The 21,025-nt window shown below is 38.1% G+C and overlaps 1 long non-coding RNA gene across 6 annotated transcripts in view; it reads left to right on the top strand.

Annotated features, from left to right (window-relative positions):
- The window catches only part of LOC115939333 (uncharacterized), a 558,748-nt gene that overhangs the window by 378,570 nt on the left and 159,153 nt on the right, over window positions 1-21,025 (top strand). For 5 of the 6 annotated variants that reach the window (XR_014138275.1, XR_014138276.1, XR_014138273.1 and 2 more), the window contains one exon: window positions 7,554-7,641. The exons of the other annotated variant lie outside the window; for it this stretch is intronic. This is a non-coding gene — a long non-coding RNA (uncharacterized LOC115939333). The remainder of the gene's footprint in view (window positions 1-7,553; window positions 7,642-21,025) is intronic. 6 annotated transcript variants of the gene reach the window in all.

Genomic DNA, 21,025 nt, shown 5'->3' with positions numbered 1-21,025 from the left:
ACCCCCCTCCCCTCTAGAACCCTCAGTTTATTTCTCAGAGTCCATAGTCTCTCATGGTTCGTCTCCCCCTCCGATTTCCACCCCCCTTCATTTTTCCCTTCCTACTATCTTCTTCTTCTTTTTTTTTTTTAACCTATAATGTATTATTTGTTTCAGAGGTACCGGTCTGTGATTCAACAGTCTTACACAATTCACAGTGCTCACCATAGCGCATACCCTCCCCAATGTCTCTATCTTGACTGGGGAGGTGGTTATTCAGTACATACATTTGTTAAAACCATTTATTAAACAGTGCACTTAAAATTCTATTTTATTGGGTGTACATTATAGCTCAGAAAAGTTAAAAATGTCTGGAGAGAGGTCACTTCTATTTTTCCTCAATTAATATGTGATATAATTAATTTAGGAGGGCTCAACCAGAATTTTTTAAATAGCTTAGATGAGACTAAACTAGAAAATACCAGAATGCACCACACACAGTAAGTCTATTTTATGTAACCCTTGTTTTAGGTTTGTGTGTGTCCCTATATGCTTTCTCAGTCATGCAGTAGAATATATTTCTTACTGTAAGTCACAGAAAAAAATTTTGAAATACACTGCTTTAGGGCACCATAATAAATCCAATCCTATTCAATATTTATCATCGATCTGGATGAAACTACATAACCTTTATCATATTTGCTATAGGCACCAAGCCGTCAGGCACAGAATGCTTTGGTGGTCAATAATTTAGTTTTTAAGTATGGATACCCAGTTTGAATGAAAGTGTAAGGAATTGCACATATATACTCTGCTGATGGAAATGTGAATTGATATAAACATTTTGGAGGGCAGTTTGGAAATATGTATTAAAACCAGTTTGGAAATTTGATTCAATTGACATACCTTCAAGCTCATTGTTTCTTTCCTCAGCTATGTCCAGTCTACTGGTGAGCCCATCAAAAAGTGCTTGATTTCCACTACAGTATTGTTAATTTCTTTTTGATTCATAGAGTTTCAGTCTCTACTTACATTACCTATCTTTTCATTATCCACTTTTTCTGTCAGAGCTCTTGCATATTAATCATGGGTATTTTAAATTCCTGGTCTAATAAATTTTAAAACCTCTGTCATATCTGAATTTTTTGTTGTTTCTCTGTCTCTTCAGATAGTGTTTTTTCTTGACTTTTAGAATAGCTTCTAATGTTTTGTTAAAAGCCAGGCATGATAACTGAATAATAGTTAACTGAGGTAAACAGGCCTTTAATGGGAGGGTTTATATTAATCTGGTTAGGAGTTTTTCTATCTTTAATGTCCATTATAACCGTAAATATGGAAGGCTTCAACTTCCTTTGTTTTCTTTTCTTTTTTTTTTAGATTTATTTATTTATTTATTTTTGAGAGAGAAAGCATGAGCAGGAGGGGCAGAGGGAGAGAGACTCTCAGGCATCAAGCAGACTTGCACTAAGTGCAGAGCATGACACGAGGGTGGGGGGGGGCTCAATCCCAGGACCCTGAGATCATGACCTGAGCCAAAACTAAGAGTTGGATGCTTAACCAATTGTGCCACCCAAGCACCCTGATTTCTTTTTTATCCCTTTGTCTTTAGGTTTCCTAGAGACTTTTTTTTTTTTTTAAATAGAACCCACACCTTCTAATTCTTTCAGCTGAAATCCTCTGTTATTATACAGAAGCCTTGGTAAGGTATAGGGGGAGGGGATGCATTCTATAATCTTATGATTAGGTCTTAGTCTTTCAGTGAGCCTACACTTCCTGTGGCTGTTCCCAAGTCAGTGACTAAGCAGGACAGAGGTAAGGCAGGCCTTCTTCTGTGAAATGGAGTACTTCTCTGAAAGATGATTTTTGGATCAAGGACTTCCACTAGTTTTGTCAAACTTTCATGGAACTGCACTGTTCTGAGACTCTTCCACTCAACCTCCCTCCCTTCCCTCTCCATCACCAGAGCAAGATGAGCATGTGATCTGACAGCTCTCCTGGCCTCCCTCAGGCTCCTTCCCATTTCCCTTCACAGGTATTTCTTCTAATAAATCTCTTGCATGTTTAGTCATGTTTTGGCATATGCTTCTCAGAGGACCTGGACAAATATATCTGTTCATGTTAAAATATACAGATGAATTATAGAGTGCTAATGGGTTTTTAAGACCAAACATCAAAATTCAAAGTCAGTTTGTACTTTTGGTTAGGTGTTTCACACTTCAATTGAAGATCCTTGGAATTAAAGATTTATTTTTCTTCTGCTAAAGGTATGTTATTGGGAAAATTTTTAACACACTGTGCTGGTCTAACCAGTAGGTTCTCCTCAAATGCTCATGAAGTAATATAGTACTTCTTAAAACCGACTCAGTTCTAAAAATAGCTTCTACAAAATATGTAATATCTAAATTACCTCTCTTCTACTTACTGATGTTCTCTCTGTATCTTGTGCAAGCATTCCGATGGACTCAGTAAGGCTTAAATGGAGCTAATGTGAAATGATAGTCTCTTAGGATCTGGCTGCAGTTTTTGTTATCAATAAGCAAGTAATCATTTAGCATGTGGTCTGCTGGGAATCATTTTGATCAACTTAAAAGATTAGATTAACTTAATTGAAGAGACTAATTTCTCCTGCTAATGAGATGAGTTTCAAATACTAGGGTATCACTATCGAACTTCTTTAACATTGAATGATATTTTTCCTACAATCTAATAAATAAAAGAGTCCCAAGCTTATGTAACTTACCATCTGTTACCAATTTAACCCTGAGGAGCAGCATCTCCTTCCAGAATTCAGAGGTATTTTATCTCTATCTTGATCTTATTTCCATTTCTGTCATTAGCTGTGGCCATGGGTGCATTTCACTTCTTTTTGTCATAGGTAAGTGAGGATGATTATCAGCAAACTCCAAAGGTGATAAAATACTTTCTGCAATTCGCATACATTTCTCTGATTTGCCAACCCTTTATAAACAAAACATTAAATTAAAAATTTTATGATGAATTTAGGTTACTCATATTTTTGCTTTCTTCTAATCTTTCCTAGGCATTAACCAGGTGGTAGACAATTAAATGTTTATGTAGATTCCTCATAGTTTCTTAATAAGAATTGAATATGTTGAATTTTAGAAATATACAAGCATATCTATCTTTCAGACATGAAAAACAAAAAATGTTCATTAAAACTAGGGTGTATTTTGAACAGTTGTAATTTTAAGGTAGTCAAGTCTACCTATTCATTAAAACGCCTACATCATATTAATTAATCTTATAAATGTTTTCCTGGAATATGTTGTAGATTCGATCATTTCTTTCAACCAGGAAATTATGAATTTCAATTATTATTGCCAGATATAGTTATCTGGAAAGTTCAAATGTGATCAACAAAAGGGGTGTGCCAAAGAAAAAAATATATTTTAAAAGTAGAACTGGGGGTATCAGAGCGGCTTCAAAGTATGTGAAAATCATAGCAAATTACTGAAGCTTTAGGGAATTGCTACAATCCTGGGAAAATGATGGCTAGGGCAAGGAGGATGATTATACAGCCACAGACTGGAGCTCTTTTATATGTGCATATCTGGTATTTACATTTTTAACTTTTAGAGAAATGCAGTACTGTTTTAAATATTTTAATACCATCATTGTATTTTTATCAATAATTATTTTCAAGAAATTTTATCTATTTAATTTAATTTATTATTTATCTATTTTATTTAATTTAATCTATTTATCTTATCTATTTTATTTAATTTAATCTATTTATCTTAAAGGATTATTGTGTTTTTGAGACATTTTAAAACCCCTCTTAGGTTTTAAACATTTGCTGAGAACTGCATGTCCAATTTTGTAATGAAAATTGTTAAGTAAACGTAATTAGTTTAGTAGATATGTACTGTAAGTTCTACTTTCTGGAATGTATTTTTTTTCCCACTAGATTGTATTATTGTAAGGTATTAAAGTCAAGAAACCAATGCCTGCCTCTTTGTCACACACTAGAGAGGAATGATGATTGGTTTAAAACGAGTGTGGAGAGGCCCTGCAAGGAAGAAAAGGCTTTCTTTCATCTTAAACAGTAAAAGAACATAATTACTTCATAGGACCTGGAATATAAAAACTATGTGAATCCTCATTTTATATTGCCGCGCAGATTAGGGTTTATGGTGACAGTCATATCAAGTCTCCAAGATATCAGATAATGTGGAATTCCAATGTGAGTGCTGTGTTTGCTCCCCCAGTAAAAGGAACTTCTGCTTTGTTCTTTAATGAACAGAATACCTCTAGAACTGTTATGTGGTCTAAGTGAAATTTTGCATGAAAATCATTTTGCTGAAGAGCAACAAAGTCATTTTGAGTGTTAATAGGGGAAAGTAGTATTGAGATTAAGAAGATTTAACCATGTTGCATTTTATTTCAGTGATTACTTTCTTAACCGGTTTTAGCTAAACCTGCCAGCTCACTATCTGTAATTATGGCATGTATTAAAACCAGCCAGGCTGTTAAGTACACACTCAGATGTGTAGCTGCTGCTCTAATATATCAGTCATTCATTTTCCATTATACCATGCAACATTAGTCACCATTATTGCAGTGTGCAACCTTGATAAACACTTCCAGCTAAAGGAGAAAATGTCGGGAATATTGCCTGATGTTTTTTATCTCTGAATCTACATTATGTTTCTCATGTGGTTCTCCTTGCTTCAATTCATCTGGTTCCCTTTGTTAAATTTGCACAAATTCTTAACATAAAAGTATCCCCAAATGTCTATGTTGTAATTAGGTTGTAATTCTGAGTAGAGGTTCTAGTGACATTTAAGAGCAAACTGAGGAGCTGATGGAATACCACCAACTCTGGGGAGTTTAGAAGGGGAAGAGCAGAACTAATTTATGTAAGTCTGGGAGCTGATTATTTTATGCCCAGCTACTTACAAAATAGAAATTTCCTCAGTTGTTGTCCCCTTATTTTCTCTAGGTTCAATTTTTACATTACAACTGTTCAACAGCTAGTGCTTTAGATTGCCATGGTTAAAATAAACTCAATGGACAGTTTGCTGTGTTCAGAATATCTGTGTCCACCTCTAGAAGAGCATTGGCATTGGTGCTTCTAGATTTTAATCTCAACGTCTCTCTAAAAGATCCCACAAGTTTTAACCATTGGCAAACAGAACGCTTTTTATATTAAGTTCAGGTGAGGTATTTGCTGAATTGACATGAGCCAACTTATGCCCGAGGATTAAAAAAAAAAACAAAAAAAACCCGTTTATTTGTCGTACACAAGGAATGTGGAACACACACTAACCGAGATAGAAAGGCAGTCGGTGTTTTGGGGTGTGTGTAGAGAAGCTCAAGCTGCAGTTCCCGCTGAAGAGGGCACGTGGGTTCCAACCTTGCTGGAAGCGAGCCTGCTGTGTCTGAGCCACCTGCCGCGCTGCGCCCTTTGTTATTCCCACGGACCAGAAGCTACTGCTCCTCCCTGTGTACAGCCTAGATGTGCCCCCACCTGTGGGCGTCCTGTTCGAGGGTGGGGCCTCCCCGTGAACCTACTGCCCTTTCAGAGGGTGGCCTTTTGTTTGCATTTCTTCCGTCGGGCCTTAGGACCGTGGTACTCCAAGTCGGCTACCCCTTTCCTGGGGGCGGCACCTGGACATCATTGAGTGCAGGTGGTCCGGCTCTTTATCAGGATGCGTCGCCGCCGCCGCTGTTGTCGTCTGGGCTTCGGCTCGCTCGGGAGAGGGTTCAGCGGCTTCCTGTCTTGGCTTTAGTGTGTCCAGTCCGCGGTGGAGCGGAGGTTAGTGCCTTCTCCTACGGTGTGTTGTTTCCCTTCTGCACCTTCAGCCCAGCTGACACCAGCCACCACTTCATAGCCAGTCAGCAGTGGAAAGAGGCTCTCTCTGTCTCAAAATTAGAAGGCAAATTAGGTTTTCACTAGCGTGGCTGCAACCGTCTCTGCGGTTCCACGGCGCATCAGACCGCGGGGGCATAGCAAGGAAGTGGTCTCAAAAGAACCCCTTTCCCTTGAAAGTAGGTCACCTATCAGAGTATCCCACCATGCCTGCAGTGTGGGAAACAGAATCAGGAGTTTCATTTTCTATTCTTATTCTACAGATAAGGATCTGAAGAAAAGGGGGAATTGTCAAAGGCATTTAGGCTGGGTTCTGCAGGAGCGGTTGTATATAGAAGTTTCCCTTGAAATTTATCACCAGCCCGTGAGTCTCTGGGTTTAGGTCCATCCTGTGTTTTTAGTGCTATTATTTTCCTAAATCCCACATGCTTTTCCCTTTCCCATCTGTTAATCCAAATCCTATCCAACCTTAGTCCTGCTTTCTCCATTAGGTTTTTATCAATTAGGTTAGTTCACTTTAACTTTTTTTCTTTTGAGGCTTTCTATAGCTTTTAGTGTGAGGACTATACAAATTAAATGTGAAAGAATCCTCATTAAAATATATTCTGACTTAGTAAAACTGCATTTCTGCATTCCTGACTAACTCCCAAGTGAGGGCAATGCTTCTGGTCCCTGGACAATTCTGTAGGATGCACGTGGTATGCATTCACTGATTCCTAAGTACTTATTGGGGAGAATAGCTGTGTGGGCATCACCTGGAGCCACTTGTAAAATGCTGGATGTAGGGAATCTTAATTTACATCTGATCAAACAATTTCCAGGGTAGGGTCTCAGCATCTGTTTCTTCACAAAAACTCCAGGTTATTTTAAGTCTCAGCCACTGAGTCTAGTTCAGCATCCTATTCTGACAAGAAACTGAGATGTCAAGAGAGAAGCACAAAGATAGCAGACAGCTGGTGTAATATTAGTAGTTAACAGGGATGCCTGGGGGGCTCAGTTGGTTAAGTGTCTGCCTTCAGCTCAGGTCACGACCTCCGGGTCCTGGGATCAAGCCCTGTGTTGGGCTTCTTGCTCGGCGGGGAATCTGCTTCTCCCTCTCCTTCTACTCCTCCCCTGCTCATGCTCGTTCTCTTTCTCTCAAATAAAATCTTTAGAAAGAAAAAAAAAATTAGGAGTTACTCCCTGCCCCCTTTTAAAAACTTAGTGGTATGAACTGAAACTCAAGTTTTAATCTCTCTAGATATTTTTCTCTGTAAAATGGAAATAGCATTATCTACCTCACAAGGTTTGTATTAGAGTTGTAGGGGATAATAGATGTAAGATGTCCAGGCCATAGCAGGTACTGAATTTATTGTGATTGGGACAATATTTTCCTTTTATATATATTAATTCTCTTCTAAGCTAGATTACAGATCATTTGAGGGTGGGGATTTGAGGGATTGTTCTCCTTTTTGATCTAATCTGTTGCTAGCACAGGGCTGAGAACACAGCAAATGCTCAGTAGATGTTTATTGATGTGGCTCAAAACGTCCTCTTGGCCTTTTAATATTTGGTCTCCCAACTCAGGTTAGCTGGTGTCAGATAATTCTGTTTCTTGGACCCTGACCCAAAGGCCACTGAACTTAACATTCATGTCCTGAGCAGCTCAGGACTAGACTCACGTTGATAGTAAACTGACTTAACCCTGGGGTCAACTTGAAGGACAATTTGAGATTCAGATCTATTTCATTTTGGGTTTCAGACTTGGAATTTAATCCTGCTTCAAACTGAATTTCTACATCAACCTACCTGTAACTAACCTGACCAGACTGGATTACTCTGCAGTAGAGGTGAGCTGATATTAATCAAATAACTGCTTCATCACATTACCAGGATCCTTATTTGCTTACATGCTCTGCACCACTGGACTGTAAATACCTTGAGGGTGGAGTATATCTTTTACCTTTAGATCCTCAGTAGTGTCATAGTGTAAGGTATATAGTTTAATGTGGTAATTCTAGACTTCTGTACCTTTTCTGGGTTGGAATGAGAGTGAATGTAAACTGACCTGATACTTATTAGGCTTCTGTTCAGAAGTTAAATTAACTTGTAATTAAGTCATTTGCCTTTAATTTTTCACTGTAATCCTGTGCATGTGTCCTTGCAGAAGTATTTCTGAGCCACATCATTGTAAGTAATTTTAATAGTGGTAGGAGCTACTTGATTTATTTGCCATGTACTGTGCAAAATTTTTGACAAATACTCTGATTAAATACAGTAATCTTGTGAGAGAAACATTATCTCCATCTTTATAGGGGAGAATAGTAAGGCCCAATATTTTCCAAAGTCAAGGATTTAAACCTGGGTCTGCCTGAGTCTAAAGCTGTGCTCTTGATCATTCTGATCTACAGCTGCCATACACTCTGATTTTAAAATTTGACTTGAGAAAGGAGTAAATATTTTAGTATTATATTTAATGGAGACATGAATAATTTTCATCATAAATTGTTAACAACTACATTTAAGGCAATATATGATGATTCCTAATCACTAGACACCAGAGTGAGTTTGGCAGAGTGGAGTTTGTACAGACCTTGACATCAAGGGGAGTACGATCTGAATGTCCTCTCCACAACCTCTTAGTTAAGTAGACTTGGGCAAGTTTCATATCTTTAGTATTTGCATCTGTAGAATGAGTATGATATTGACTGCCGGATGTGCTAAGATTGAAGATAAGTAAACACCTGGGGTAGGCCTTCCACACAGGGCACTCTCCCCATTCTCCTCCTCTCTACCTGGGTATCTTGGAAATTCTTTCAGCTCAAAATTTCCCAACCAATGGCATCATTTTTCTCCAAATTTCTGCTTAATTTTTTTCCTGATAATTTGATGACAGGCATGTGGCAAATTTTATTTCAAGCTTCCTCTAAGGGGGCACCTGGGTGGCTCAGTCAGTTAAGCATCTGTCTTTGGCTCAGGTCATGATCCCAGGATCATGTGTCAGGCTCCCTGCTCAGCTTGTCCTTTTCCCTCTGCACCTCCCTCTACTCATGCTCTTTTTGTCTCTCTCTCAAATAAATCTCAAAAAAAATTTTTTTCCTCCTAAGGAAGGAAACTGAAGAAGTTTAATTCAGAATCCCCTTAGTTGGAACATCTTACTAAAGGAAAAAATGACCAGATAATGGTAGTTAGACTAGATGCAAGAAAAAAAGAATACCTGGTTCAGTGTCATCGCTCTTGACTGACCGTTAGCTAGATGAGTAGGTAACAATTTTCCCAGAAGGGATCCCAAACCATTAGCATTTAACAGAAAATTTAAGCATTTTACAAGGTATGCTAACTTTTCTTCAGGAAGAGATTAGGCACATCCTCATGAGAAAGGTTCAGTCTTCTAAGAGGAGGGGGCCATGTTTAGTTCCTTCTCTGGCTTTTCTGACCCAGGATGTCTTCTCCTGGACTGTGGTCTCTTAATTAACCATCATACCTTTAGTTTCTTGTTTCAATTCATTTTCTGTAATCAAATCATCTTTCTAAAATGCCAATCTCATCATAGCTCTTAAAAGTTTAAAAGTTCTCCATTGCCTGGTCATTGATCTCAAAAGTCCTTAACTTGCATCTTCACAACTTGCTTTCATTCTCCTGTCCAGATTCCTCTTAGTCACCCTTTTTAATAAAGGTTTTCTTCCATTTGTAGGAGCATACTAGCCCTTTCCTAAATCTTCTGAGGACTTGACATACCCATGTGTCATTATTTATGCTTTCTCCTTATTTTCCTTTTTGGAAAACTGGATTCATCCTGAAAGACTTCTATTAAGTAATACCATTTCTCTGAAGTACTCTTCCTGATCTCCCACTGGGATCAGCTTTTCTCTCACCCCCTGAACCATCAAACTCTCCATTATTTTATTCACTAAGCATTTATATAGCTTCTAGTATGTGCAAAACACCATAGTAAGCACTTGGTAAATATTAACCCATTTATATTTAGTGTAAATACAAAGTTATAATGACAACATGAGGTAGGCACCAGTTTTATCTTTATTTCACAGGTAAAAAACCTGAGTCACAAAGAGGTTAAGTTACTTGCTCAAAGTCACACAGGTAGTAAGAACTAGAGCTGGGATTCAAAGCCAGGCAATGTAGTTCTGAGTGAGTTCTTTCAGAGTCCATGTTTTTCATCACCATGCCGAAATGATTCTTACAGACAATTAAATATTGCATTACAGATATATTTCAGTGCTTATTATGTTACAGGGTTTTCATTTTTCATACCAGCCTCCCTGCTAAACCTCTTGAGGAAAGGAACAAATTCTATTTCCTTGATTCCTGGCTCAGAACCTGGCATGAAATGGGTGCCTAATAAGGGAATAATAAATACTTATTGAAAATAATAAGTACATACTGAGTTGAATTAAGAGTAAAAATACTTTTTCTTTCCTTTGCTGATAAACAGACTTGTATGCCAGTAGCTGTCCTTGAGGTTTGTTTATACTCAGTGGGAAGAAAAGTAGGAAGGTAAAAGCAAGGTAGTTTAGCAAAAAAAAAAAAAAAAAGGCAATACTAGCAAATGCTCAGAAAATAACATTAAATACTATAGAAATTCTTTTCAGAAATGGATAACTTTAGTCATGTAGTAAGGGAGACAGAAGATTATACAATAGGACAACCAGCAAAGCTCACTTAAATAGTGCACGTTGTCTGACCACATGTCGATGGAGTCCCATACACAGTTCATACATGTCATTGAAACAAATGTGTATATTTTGAGTATTGCTAATGAGGTTGACCTGTATTTTTTGAAAAGGGAAATACTACTTCCAGTAGAAATCCTGATAGTTCAAGTAGGAAAAGCTGGACTAATTGAAACTTCGGCGGGGGTGGGGGGAACAAAAAACAAAACAAAACAAAAAACACAAATCTCTTGGGCGCCTGGGTGGCTCAGTTGGTTAAGCGACTGCCTTCGGCTCGGGTCATGATCCCGGGGTCCTGGGATCGAGTCCCACATCGGGCTTCCGGCTCAGCGGGGAGCCTGCTTCTCCCTCTGACCCTCTCCTCTCATGCTGTTTCTCTCTCGCTCGCTCTCTAATAAATAAATAAATAAAATCTTAAAAAAAAAACAAAACACAAATCTCTTTAGAGGGAGAAAAAATACAGTAAAAGGTCAAAGCAGAAATAATCACTTAGACTTTGTCATAGATAGTGAGTATTCTCATGAAAGCATTTGATAAGTATGCAAATGAGATCTGATGTTGACTATAGGATTACAAAGCTGTTGTCTGAGGAATTGATAATACATATACCATTTAAATCATGATACCACTGAAATCAGTCTACGGTAAAAAATGGATATTGGACTGGAATGAATACCTATAGTGGCAATGGGAGGCATCAGTTAAGGAATGCTAACACTGTCCTTTTTCTTATGTAGCTTAGTATTTGGGTAAATATATATCCCGTTATAAACCATTTTTGTCCAATTTTTCTACTCATCAGTATAGATTTAATTATATAAAACTACCGGAGCTTGATATCTAGTAAAGCTACAGATTCACAATTAGAATTGTTGAGATGACAACAACTTCAGAGTATGAGTTCAAAGTGCCACCCAATATAGATTTTTTAATTTTTACAGTATCTTAATAAACTGACAATCCTTTCCATTTTAACACAGCTTCAGTCGTTAGAATGGCCACTGAATAGAACACTATTAATTGAGGTCTCCTCTGAAATTCAGTGCTAAAGATGGAGAAAAATGAAGTTTTATTGCTCTAAGGAGGTTTGCTGCAGGCATCTGTCATTTTAAAAAGGAAATGATAAGGACTTCATGACCAACAACTTTATATAAATTAGAACATTTCATATTATACCTTTGGTTACTCTTTTTTTTTTAAAGATTTTTATTTATTTATTTAACAGAGAGAAACACAGCGAGAGAGGGAACACAAGCAGGGGGAGAGGGAGAAGCAGGCTTCCAGCTGAGCAGGGAGCCCAATGCGGGGCTCGATCCCAGGACCCTGGGATCATGACCTGAGCCGAAGGCAGACGCTTAACGACTGAGCCACCCAGGTGCTCCCCTTTGGTTAGTCTTAATGAAAACTCTACAACACTTTGTTGACAATAGGGTACATGTGTTTCAGAATAGGACGTCTTGACATGGATTCTTTAATTTAGCTGTGCTGTCTTAAACTTTATACTGACAAAGTATACATAGGCTTTGTCCCATCTGGTTTGCAGATACCTAGGTTTTGTAGTCCTGAAATTACTGGAGTGAAGACCTTCTAAACACTTTCTCACTAAATGCTCAGAACCATGAATTTTTCTATTTAGTTGGTACTTTCTGAGTAGGTATCCAGAGGGAAGCGTTCCTTTTGTTATCTGGCAGGTTTTTTCTATTGCATGAATTACTATTAAGTTTAGAACAACTTTTTAAATTGTTGATATCATAAAGCCTTTACATTTGAACTGTTGAAATAAAATGTCCTTCCACTTCTTTTGCATCATTAACTTAAAGACTTTTGTTTGGTGTCTACGATATGTCAGATCTTCAATACCTCAGAAGTTAAGAAGTTAAGAGTGTTGGGGGCAAAGCAAAGAAAAACAAAACTACATAATATTTTCTATATTAAGCATTTAAGATGAATAAAACCAGCTGCTAGGTATTTTAAACACATTTACTATTAAATCCATGGCTAGAATTTATTACATGCTTGCTAAATGGCAGCCACTGTGCTGTTTTATAGATACTCATTTGTTCCTCACAGCAATCCTTTGGAATAGATACTAATGTCTTGTCCATTTCACAGACAAGAGAAATGGGGCACTGGGAGCCTCCTGATCTTTTCAAGGTAATACAACATCTAAGTGGCAGCATGAGGACTCTATAGCTGTATATGAAGTGTCACAAAACAAGCCCCCAAATTACTAGTTGGATATTTGTAATTATCTGCAGCAGGTTCTTTCATCCTGTTTCATTAAGGCACAGACTATAACCATAGAACACAAGAAAACCATCTCCTAGAGAAGGCGAGACAAGCAAAACCAGAGAATTTAGGATTGCCACCAGGTTTGCTGATGGGGGTGGGGGGGGGAAGTCTTCTACTGAGATTTTAGTGAGAACTTGAGAGTATCTAAAGAGGAAAATGATCCTGTAACATCTCTTTAAGAAACAAAATCACCTAAATTCCATAATTAGGAGAAAAAGGTAAATTTCTGTGTGACAGACTAGTTCAAGTCTAGCCCCAGTGTTAGAAAAATAAACTACACAAAGCAAGAAGCCTAGATGGCACTTCAGTCAGAACAGCTTCTTATAAGATGGTTCAGCTCACAAATGGCTGCTATCAGAAGCTGTATCAATTATCCCCTGAGTTTCTGTGTCCACAGAGAATAACACAAATATAAGGATTAAAGACCTGTTGTGTCTAAGTTAGTCGAGGAAACTCCTCTCAGGTAAAGCGATCTATTTTTTGCCTGTCAGGCTTTGCGTCACACAGTTGAATACATTTGCAGTTGAGCAAACTGAGGCTATGGTTTTTAAGGTGACACAATACATTGTGGAATCCATTTGAAACCCACAAATGTTTCTTGTAGATCCATAGTGACATCCATGTTTCTCCAAAAGCTTTCACTCCATTACTCAAGGCTTTTTTTTTTTTAATACTTTATTTATTTAACAGAGCCACAGTGAGAGAGGGAACACAAGCAGGGGGAGTGGGAGAGAGATAAGCAGGCTTCCTGCCTAGCAGAGAGCCCGATGCGGGGCTCTATCCCAGGACCCTGGGATCATGACCTGAGCCGAAGGCATACGCTTAACGACTGAGCCACCCAGGCACCCCTACTCAAGGCTTTCTTTATTCTACCTCCTTTGGGAGTTAATCTCTCTTCAAACATCCTTTTCTCAAGTTAAGGGCACCCACAACTGGATTCAGCCTTCTAGGAAGGGTTTAATCCAGGATACATTATGGGATCATAAGGCTCCTATGAGACACCTCATTGTTGAACTGTTCTCAGAAAGTGAATGATGAATATGAATTTGCCAATACTAAAGGGCATTCTACCTATTTGTGAATTAAATCTGACAGATCCTCCTAGGAAAGAAATGCCCATGCCACCTAAAAATGTGCTGATGTTCTATAAATGTGACCTACTTTTGGCTGTCAAGTAGAATTAGGTGAAGAAAGGATACAGAACTGTCAAAAACTTTTAGGCTGACGGCATTATTCAATACAGATTGGAAAGAATTCATGGTCTTATTTTGCAAAGAGCTCCCCCACCCCATACATGGATTGGTAGCACACTATCATCAAAGCACATATATGCTTTTGTCAGGGTACAAAATGGTCAATTGCTATCTAAGCTTGAATTGTCTTTCTAGACATGATTAAAAAACAATTCAAACTTGTGACTTTATGAATAAAGAAATGTTCAGAGTAAGAGGGCATTAAATGTTCAGAATAAGGGGGCCTTTAGGTATATCAAAAACTATCCCTAGCATTATAAATTTAATAATGATTGGATAGGAGATGACAAATGACACCAAGGGAATAACTGAGAGTCCTGAGCATATTCATTTGACTGACTTAGTATGGAGATAACCGGAGAAGTCCTAGCAGACCACTTGGGAGGCTGTGGAACCATGGACCAACTCTATAAACTGTGTAGACACTAGCTCTTAGTAAGGCCTCGAGCCGTGTTCCCTACAGAACTGTGGGTGTTTTGTTTACAAGGATGGCCTCTGATTTTGGCGGAAGCACCAAACTGATCACTCAGGGTAGAACCATGATGATGAAAATCTCGGCTAGAAGGGCAGTTTAGGTGAATGTTTGATCATCTGTGTGCTATAACAATGAAGTGTCTGTGGCAGAGGACCTGAGATTTGTATACAGCATTGGAGTTCCTGCTCTTCCACTTATCATTCAGGAGAGGTCTTTAAGTCTCAGTCTCCTCATCTGTAGATGGGGAGTAAAGAATACATACTTCATAGAGTTGATGGGGAGATTTCTTTGCTAGGTATAGGATGGCAATTGACAAGGGGCATTATTGTGATGATTAGGAACATGATTTGAACATCTATGGGTGCCTGTCCAGCTTTGTAACTCAGCTAGGCTCTGAGTTACAGCATGACATTTTAGCCATATGTCCCTAGAAGATCACTATCTGGGGAGGAACAGACAAAAACACCTCTAATAGAAGACAATAGGCAAGGGCCAAAATGTTGGTCATTGCTGATTGGCACAATAGAACTTCAGATATTTTTTATATACATTTGACCACTGATTAACTAATTTTCCTAGTTACCTTTCCTTTTTATCGCAGTCATACACACACACACACACACACACACATCCCCTTGCCTACAATGAGGTGATTATTTATAGCTTACATATATATCTTAACATTTGCATATATCATTGCAAATAACACCCAGATCTGTGTGCAGCATTTCTATCACTAGAAAAATACTTCATTCCCCTTCCCAGTCAGCCTTCGTCCAAGAGTATTCTAAGGATATACTGTCTTGACTTCTGTCCCCATAGATAACTTTTGTCTGGTTTTTGATCCCCATATAAATGGAATCATGCAGGATGTACTCTTTAAAACTTGGCCTCTTTCACCGAATTTGTCTATTAGATATATTCATATTCATGCTACATCCATCCCTGATTGCAGTGTAGTATGTCATTCTATGAATAAAATACACACTATTTGCCCATCTTACTATTGATGAAGATTTGAGCTGTTCTCAGTTTTGTGCTCTTGTACATAAAACTGCTGTAAACATTCTCATACATGCTTCTGATGGCCATAACCACTCATTTCCATTAGGTATATTGGCAGGAGTAGAAATGTTGGGTCATAGGGTATACATACTATGAAACATTTTTTCCAAAATGGTTTTATTAATTTGTATTTTCACCAGCAATATAAGAGGTTTCCAGTTGTTCTGTGTCTTGGAGAATACTTGGTATTTTCAGTCTTCCATTTAATCATGATAGCTTCTGTGTAAGTGAGTATGTGGACTATGCTGTCTTACCAGGTGTTCAGGGAAGGAAATCACATATTCACAGGAATGTGAACATACCTGACCACAGTTCTTCTTGCCTTGAATCTTTAGCCTGCGTTTTCTAAGTTCCATGGACTCTCCCAAGGGTTTTCTGTTTTGTGGCCTCTATAAACATGAAAACATCTGTTTTTTATCTGCTGACCAAATGTTGATTATCACTGGCCCCAAGAGCAGATAGGAAAGTGTCCCTTCCCTGAAATATATGGCAGAACACTTTCTCTGCATTTCTAACTTCTAGCTGCCTCTCAGACATTTACTAAATATTTGTTGAAATTAGTGACTTTCTTTTTCTTTTTTTGATCTACAGAATTACTTTAACTTGTGCTTACTCCTACTATAAACATTGCCTTTTCCTGGAAAATTGCTTATAACTTGCACATTTACCTGAAAAACCTTAATTTGTTGTCCTCAGTGCTTTTTAGTCTTATATGATTGGAGTGAGCAATATTGTGAGCTTCCCAAAACATAAATCTATACCTAATAGTGCTCAAAACCAAGCTATTAACGATTTTTAAGAAGGATCTAGAACAGCAATATAGGCAACTTAGCATTTTGAAAACATTTTGATGGTGTTTGCCTCAGACCTTTAAAAGAATCTGGTGGATACTGGGGACAGTATGTTTAGAACTCTCATAAATATTTGTACATGAGTAATATGTGGGAAGTAACCATTATCAGACACATATGTCTGACAACATATGTTATCTCCGACTGTTTCAACAGTAGAGCTCTACAAAGTCTTCATTTTATAGAAATTGAGTGAGACTTAAAATGTTACTTGCCTAAATTATGCATATTTCAAATGGGATTATCATTAAAATACAAATAAATTCGATATCAAATTTTGAGAAAATGAGAAAGTGAAATTAAAGTTGACCAAAACTGATATAATTTTAAATAATTTAGTAAGTGAAAAGACATGAGAATGCTCCTTGTATGTTTTTGTTTTTTATTGCAGGCACTCGTGTTTCTTCAGGGATAGATACTTTGATGGTCCATAGTGCAAACTGTATTATCCAAATGGGAAAAAGGGACTGGGGGAAAATTGAGGCCTCTTACTTGTTTTCTTTCCATTCTTTTCTCAAATCACAGGGCCTTACTTGAATTGTTTCTAAAGACCATTGGAGCACATTATTTTCCCTTCATTCTGAAAGGTACCTTTGCTTCTTATAGCTTAATTTCTGTTACCCTGCAACACATTTCGTGTTGTCCTTTATAAAATCTCAATGGTATGGCAGTTTTCTCTTGATGAGTACTTAGTAGTTGGAAACCTGCATTATTTCTCTTTACTGTTCACTTCTTAAAGTAAACATCTGTATATATTTTTTCCTTCTATTTTTGTCAGTGCTATTTAGTATCTTACAAATTATGATTGTGTCTATCTGACTGTGAGCAAGTGGAATTGAAAAATTCTGGAGTATCCATCCCTCTAGCCTTATTTGTGCATCTCTAAAAATCTTCCTAAGTGCCATCAACTATGGGACTAATAGTCACTTACGGTGAGAGTGACCAAAAAGGCTCAGCTGAATTTAACCCTGAGTTTAGCCTAGGTTTGTTAAATATTTGACTGTATAGAATTTACATATTTGACTATAAACACCTATTGACACTAAAAATAGGCTTTTGATAATATGACTAAATCCCCAAATAGGGAATGAGAAAGGCTCATAGGACCATCATCAGATGGATTTTTTTACTCTACCATCTTTTCTGTTAATACTCTCTTCCTTGCAATTCTCTATTAAAATTTCCATGTCAGTCAAAAAACAGAATCTGAAAGGGCTCTATTTGTCTAGTTAATAGGAATTCTATCAGGATTTGGGACACCTTTGTTTCCTAGTATGCTGCCCTGGCATTTAGATATTACACCCAGGCTAGCTAACTACCCATACAGGAGCCAAAGTTATCACCTGAGCTACATGTCCGATAGAATTCCTACTTTATTTCTAGAGGAAAGAAACCATAAATTCCTGCCTCAAAAGTAGTAGTAACAGGATGAGGACAATGTAATAGTAATCACAACCATATATTAACTTTTAAGCTGCAGGGTTGGGGATAGATTTTTTATATTCTTGCTCCCTGGGCCCCACTGAGAACTTCCCAAGTGACCATCTGTTACCTCTTAATTCTGAAACATTACTGAGCTGAGTTCCCCCTACCTCTTATCTATTTTATATACTCTTGTCTCACAGACATCAAAGCATTTCCCAGACTTTCTTTGCTGCATAGTCCTCATTATAACAGATTCTCAGAGGAGAATACCTTCTTGTCTGGCCCACTTCTCAGAAATGCAGTTTTCCTATGTGTTCAGAGAAAGGGAGCTCTGTGGCTGAATTACCATCAAATCCTTTAACATCTTTGGCTGAATGACATCTCCAATTTTGCCCAGGGGGAAAAAAAATTAGCTTTCAGAACACTTATTCACAGGCTTACTTGGGGAATATGGATCAAGAAACTTCTGGTTCCTATAATCAGTAATTTAAAGTATTTCAGGTATTTTAAGCAAAATGACAAATGTCCATTCTATATATCTGTTTGCCTTTTTAGAATTTTGGACTTACTGGGAATGAAACTTATGAACATGAGTTGAGGTCTTCCCTAACTCTAAATTCCAGGGATTTTGTTATTTTAAAATTTCACATGCATGGCTTTGAATTACATGTTTTGTGCATTGAGGACGGCTGCGTGTCATCTCACCAGCACTAATTTGCCTTTATAATCGCTTATCACTTCTGATTTAGACTGTGGGAAATGGAAGTATAATACTTGCTGCAAGAATTGACAGACAAGTGGCATCTGGGTGGCTCAGTCTCTTACGCATCTGCCTTCGGCTCAGGTCATGATCCCAGAGTCTTGGTATCTAGCCCCACGTTGGGGTCCCTGCTCAGTGGGGAGCCTGCTTCTCCCTCTGGCCCTCCCCCTGCTCTTGTGTTTGCTCATTCACTCTCAAATAAAATCTTTAAAAAAACAATGACACGTCAGAAGCCCTGGAATATTCTAACAACTGCAAGTTTTCTCTGTAGTTGAAATGTATTAATAAGGCAACTAAAACTAAAAAGTCCTCTTTAGCTTGAGGTTGAGGAAATTGTTTTTTTGGGGGGAACGCTCTTTTCTGAGAAGGTTCAGCTAGGAGATTGCAGGGGATGACAGCTCTTCAGGTACTGGGCACATGTCAGGAGGACATCCTCACCCCCCATCCCCCACTCCAGGGTGTAAATGTGGAGCTGATGAAATTTTGTATCCTATCATGTAGGAAGTTTTTGGGGATGATCCATCCCACCTTGCCAAATAATGCTGATCAAATGATTTAGGATCTTTTTACCACTTAAAACTTTTTAAATAGGCAGCTGTTTTCTTAGTAACAGTATCATTTTTATGAAACCTACCTAATTCCTTTTGTAACTGGAGACTTGAACAGAAGTTGTGGGAAAAGATCAGAAATATTTAATAACTGTGTTAAACTCTTTTCTACTGGTGTAGTACAACCTGGATGCTGACTCTGACACTTGGGAGAACCTTCACAGAGCCACTTCTACATACAGAACGGGATGTGGCTTCTTGTAGCTCCCATTCCCCTAAGCGGGGAATGAAGCTTTCTGCATGGCTCTGCCTTTCATGGACAGGTAAAGGAAGGCCAGGAAATCTGACCGTGCAAAGGTGGCAGGGGGTTTTGCCTGTGAGGGGAAATCCTCCACTTCAACAAAACCATCTTCCTGATAGTTTTATATGTTTAGGAAGAGCCCATGATTTTCAAAAAAATGATTCAAAAGACTGTGATTTCCAGGTATAAGCCTACATTTTTTTACCCATTACACACTGACTCAGCTTTCTGTCACTTTTGCGCATCTGTCATTTCACTTCATTACTGCATTTTTTTTTTCCCTTAGTGGCGTTTTGTTTTAGGGGAAAAAATGGTTAGATTTATGGCCTTGGGAATGAGAGCTGTCTCGTTTCAGAAAACAGAATAAATATTGTGGATAGTGAGTGTATTTGTACTACTGCCGGCAAGGAGCTGTATGTGCTCCGGTGGGCTCTTCGGTGTGTGGATTCCTGCCAGCGCTGACATTTTTTATAACCATCATAGTGGCCAAGAAAGCAACTGAAGACCACCTTGTGGCTAAATGGGAAAAATGCGTAATAGAAAAAGGAAGTGTAATTATCTCTCTGGGATAATGCAATCAGAGCATTGGAGCAGAGAACCAAATTATCATTGTTGAACTTACATTGCTTTGGGATGTTTTCAGTAAAATATGTTTTTGTGTCTGATTCTTTTATATAACTCAGAAAATAGAGGATCTTATCCACAGCACACTTTTAGACCATCTTAGAGGATAAAATATATAAAACCTAGAACTCTGCTCTGAATAATAATGGTTAAATTACTATGTGAGGGAATGCAAAGTTATTGGTACAGGAAATAAGTACCGTTAAGAATTCAGAGAAGAGTCAATATGGGGCCAAGTAGCCAAGAAAGCTTCATGGAAATAGATGGAACTTGACCTTAACCTTCAATAATGTGCTTTTTGGTAGGTATAGAGGGGAAAAGGGTAACAAGGAGCACTGAAAATGCAATTAAGAAGAGACTACCTCAAAAACTAATGATGTAATGTATGGTGATTAACATAACATAATAAAAAAAAAAAAAAAGCCTGGAATGAAAAGAGTGTTCTTGGGTGATAGGAAGGTCACCAATGCCTGATAGAAGGAATGGAATGGAATCCAGCTGAGGAAGTCAACCTATGCTTTGAGGAATGAACAGTGGTTACGATGTGACTTTTAAATGGAATTCTTTTTCTGGCTCGTCTGGACTATGAGAGACAGAGTAATAATTCCTTTGATCACAAGTAAGCAGAAGAGGTGTTAAAGAAGGTAAGATCTTGAAAGCCAATTCTGGAGGGAATGAGTTGGCTCTGAAAAGTTTGCCTGACGATACTTTGAAGATGGAATCCATTCCATCTCAAACTATTCACACCTGGAAATGTCCTCTGTGTAAGATCGGGTGAGAGGATCTGGAAATCCTTTTAAAAAACAGATAATAAAGAGCCTATGGCTGTGCCAGATTCTCTTCCGGGTGCTTGACGTAAGTTATAAGTTAGATCTTAACAGCAACCTTGTGCGGTAGGTATTGTGATGCTCATTTCACAGATGAAAAATTTCAGCTTCAAAGAAGTTAT

The sequence above is a fragment of the Leptonychotes weddellii genome, chromosome 10 (assembly GCF_054177405.1).
Source record: "Leptonychotes weddellii isolate Sample4059 chromosome 10, ASM5417740v2, whole genome shotgun sequence".
NCBI lineage: Eukaryota > Metazoa > Chordata > Mammalia > Carnivora > Phocidae > Leptonychotes > Leptonychotes weddellii.
The sequence above is the reverse complement of the archived record's forward strand: the minus strand, read 5'-3'. Positions and strand labels throughout refer to the sequence as shown.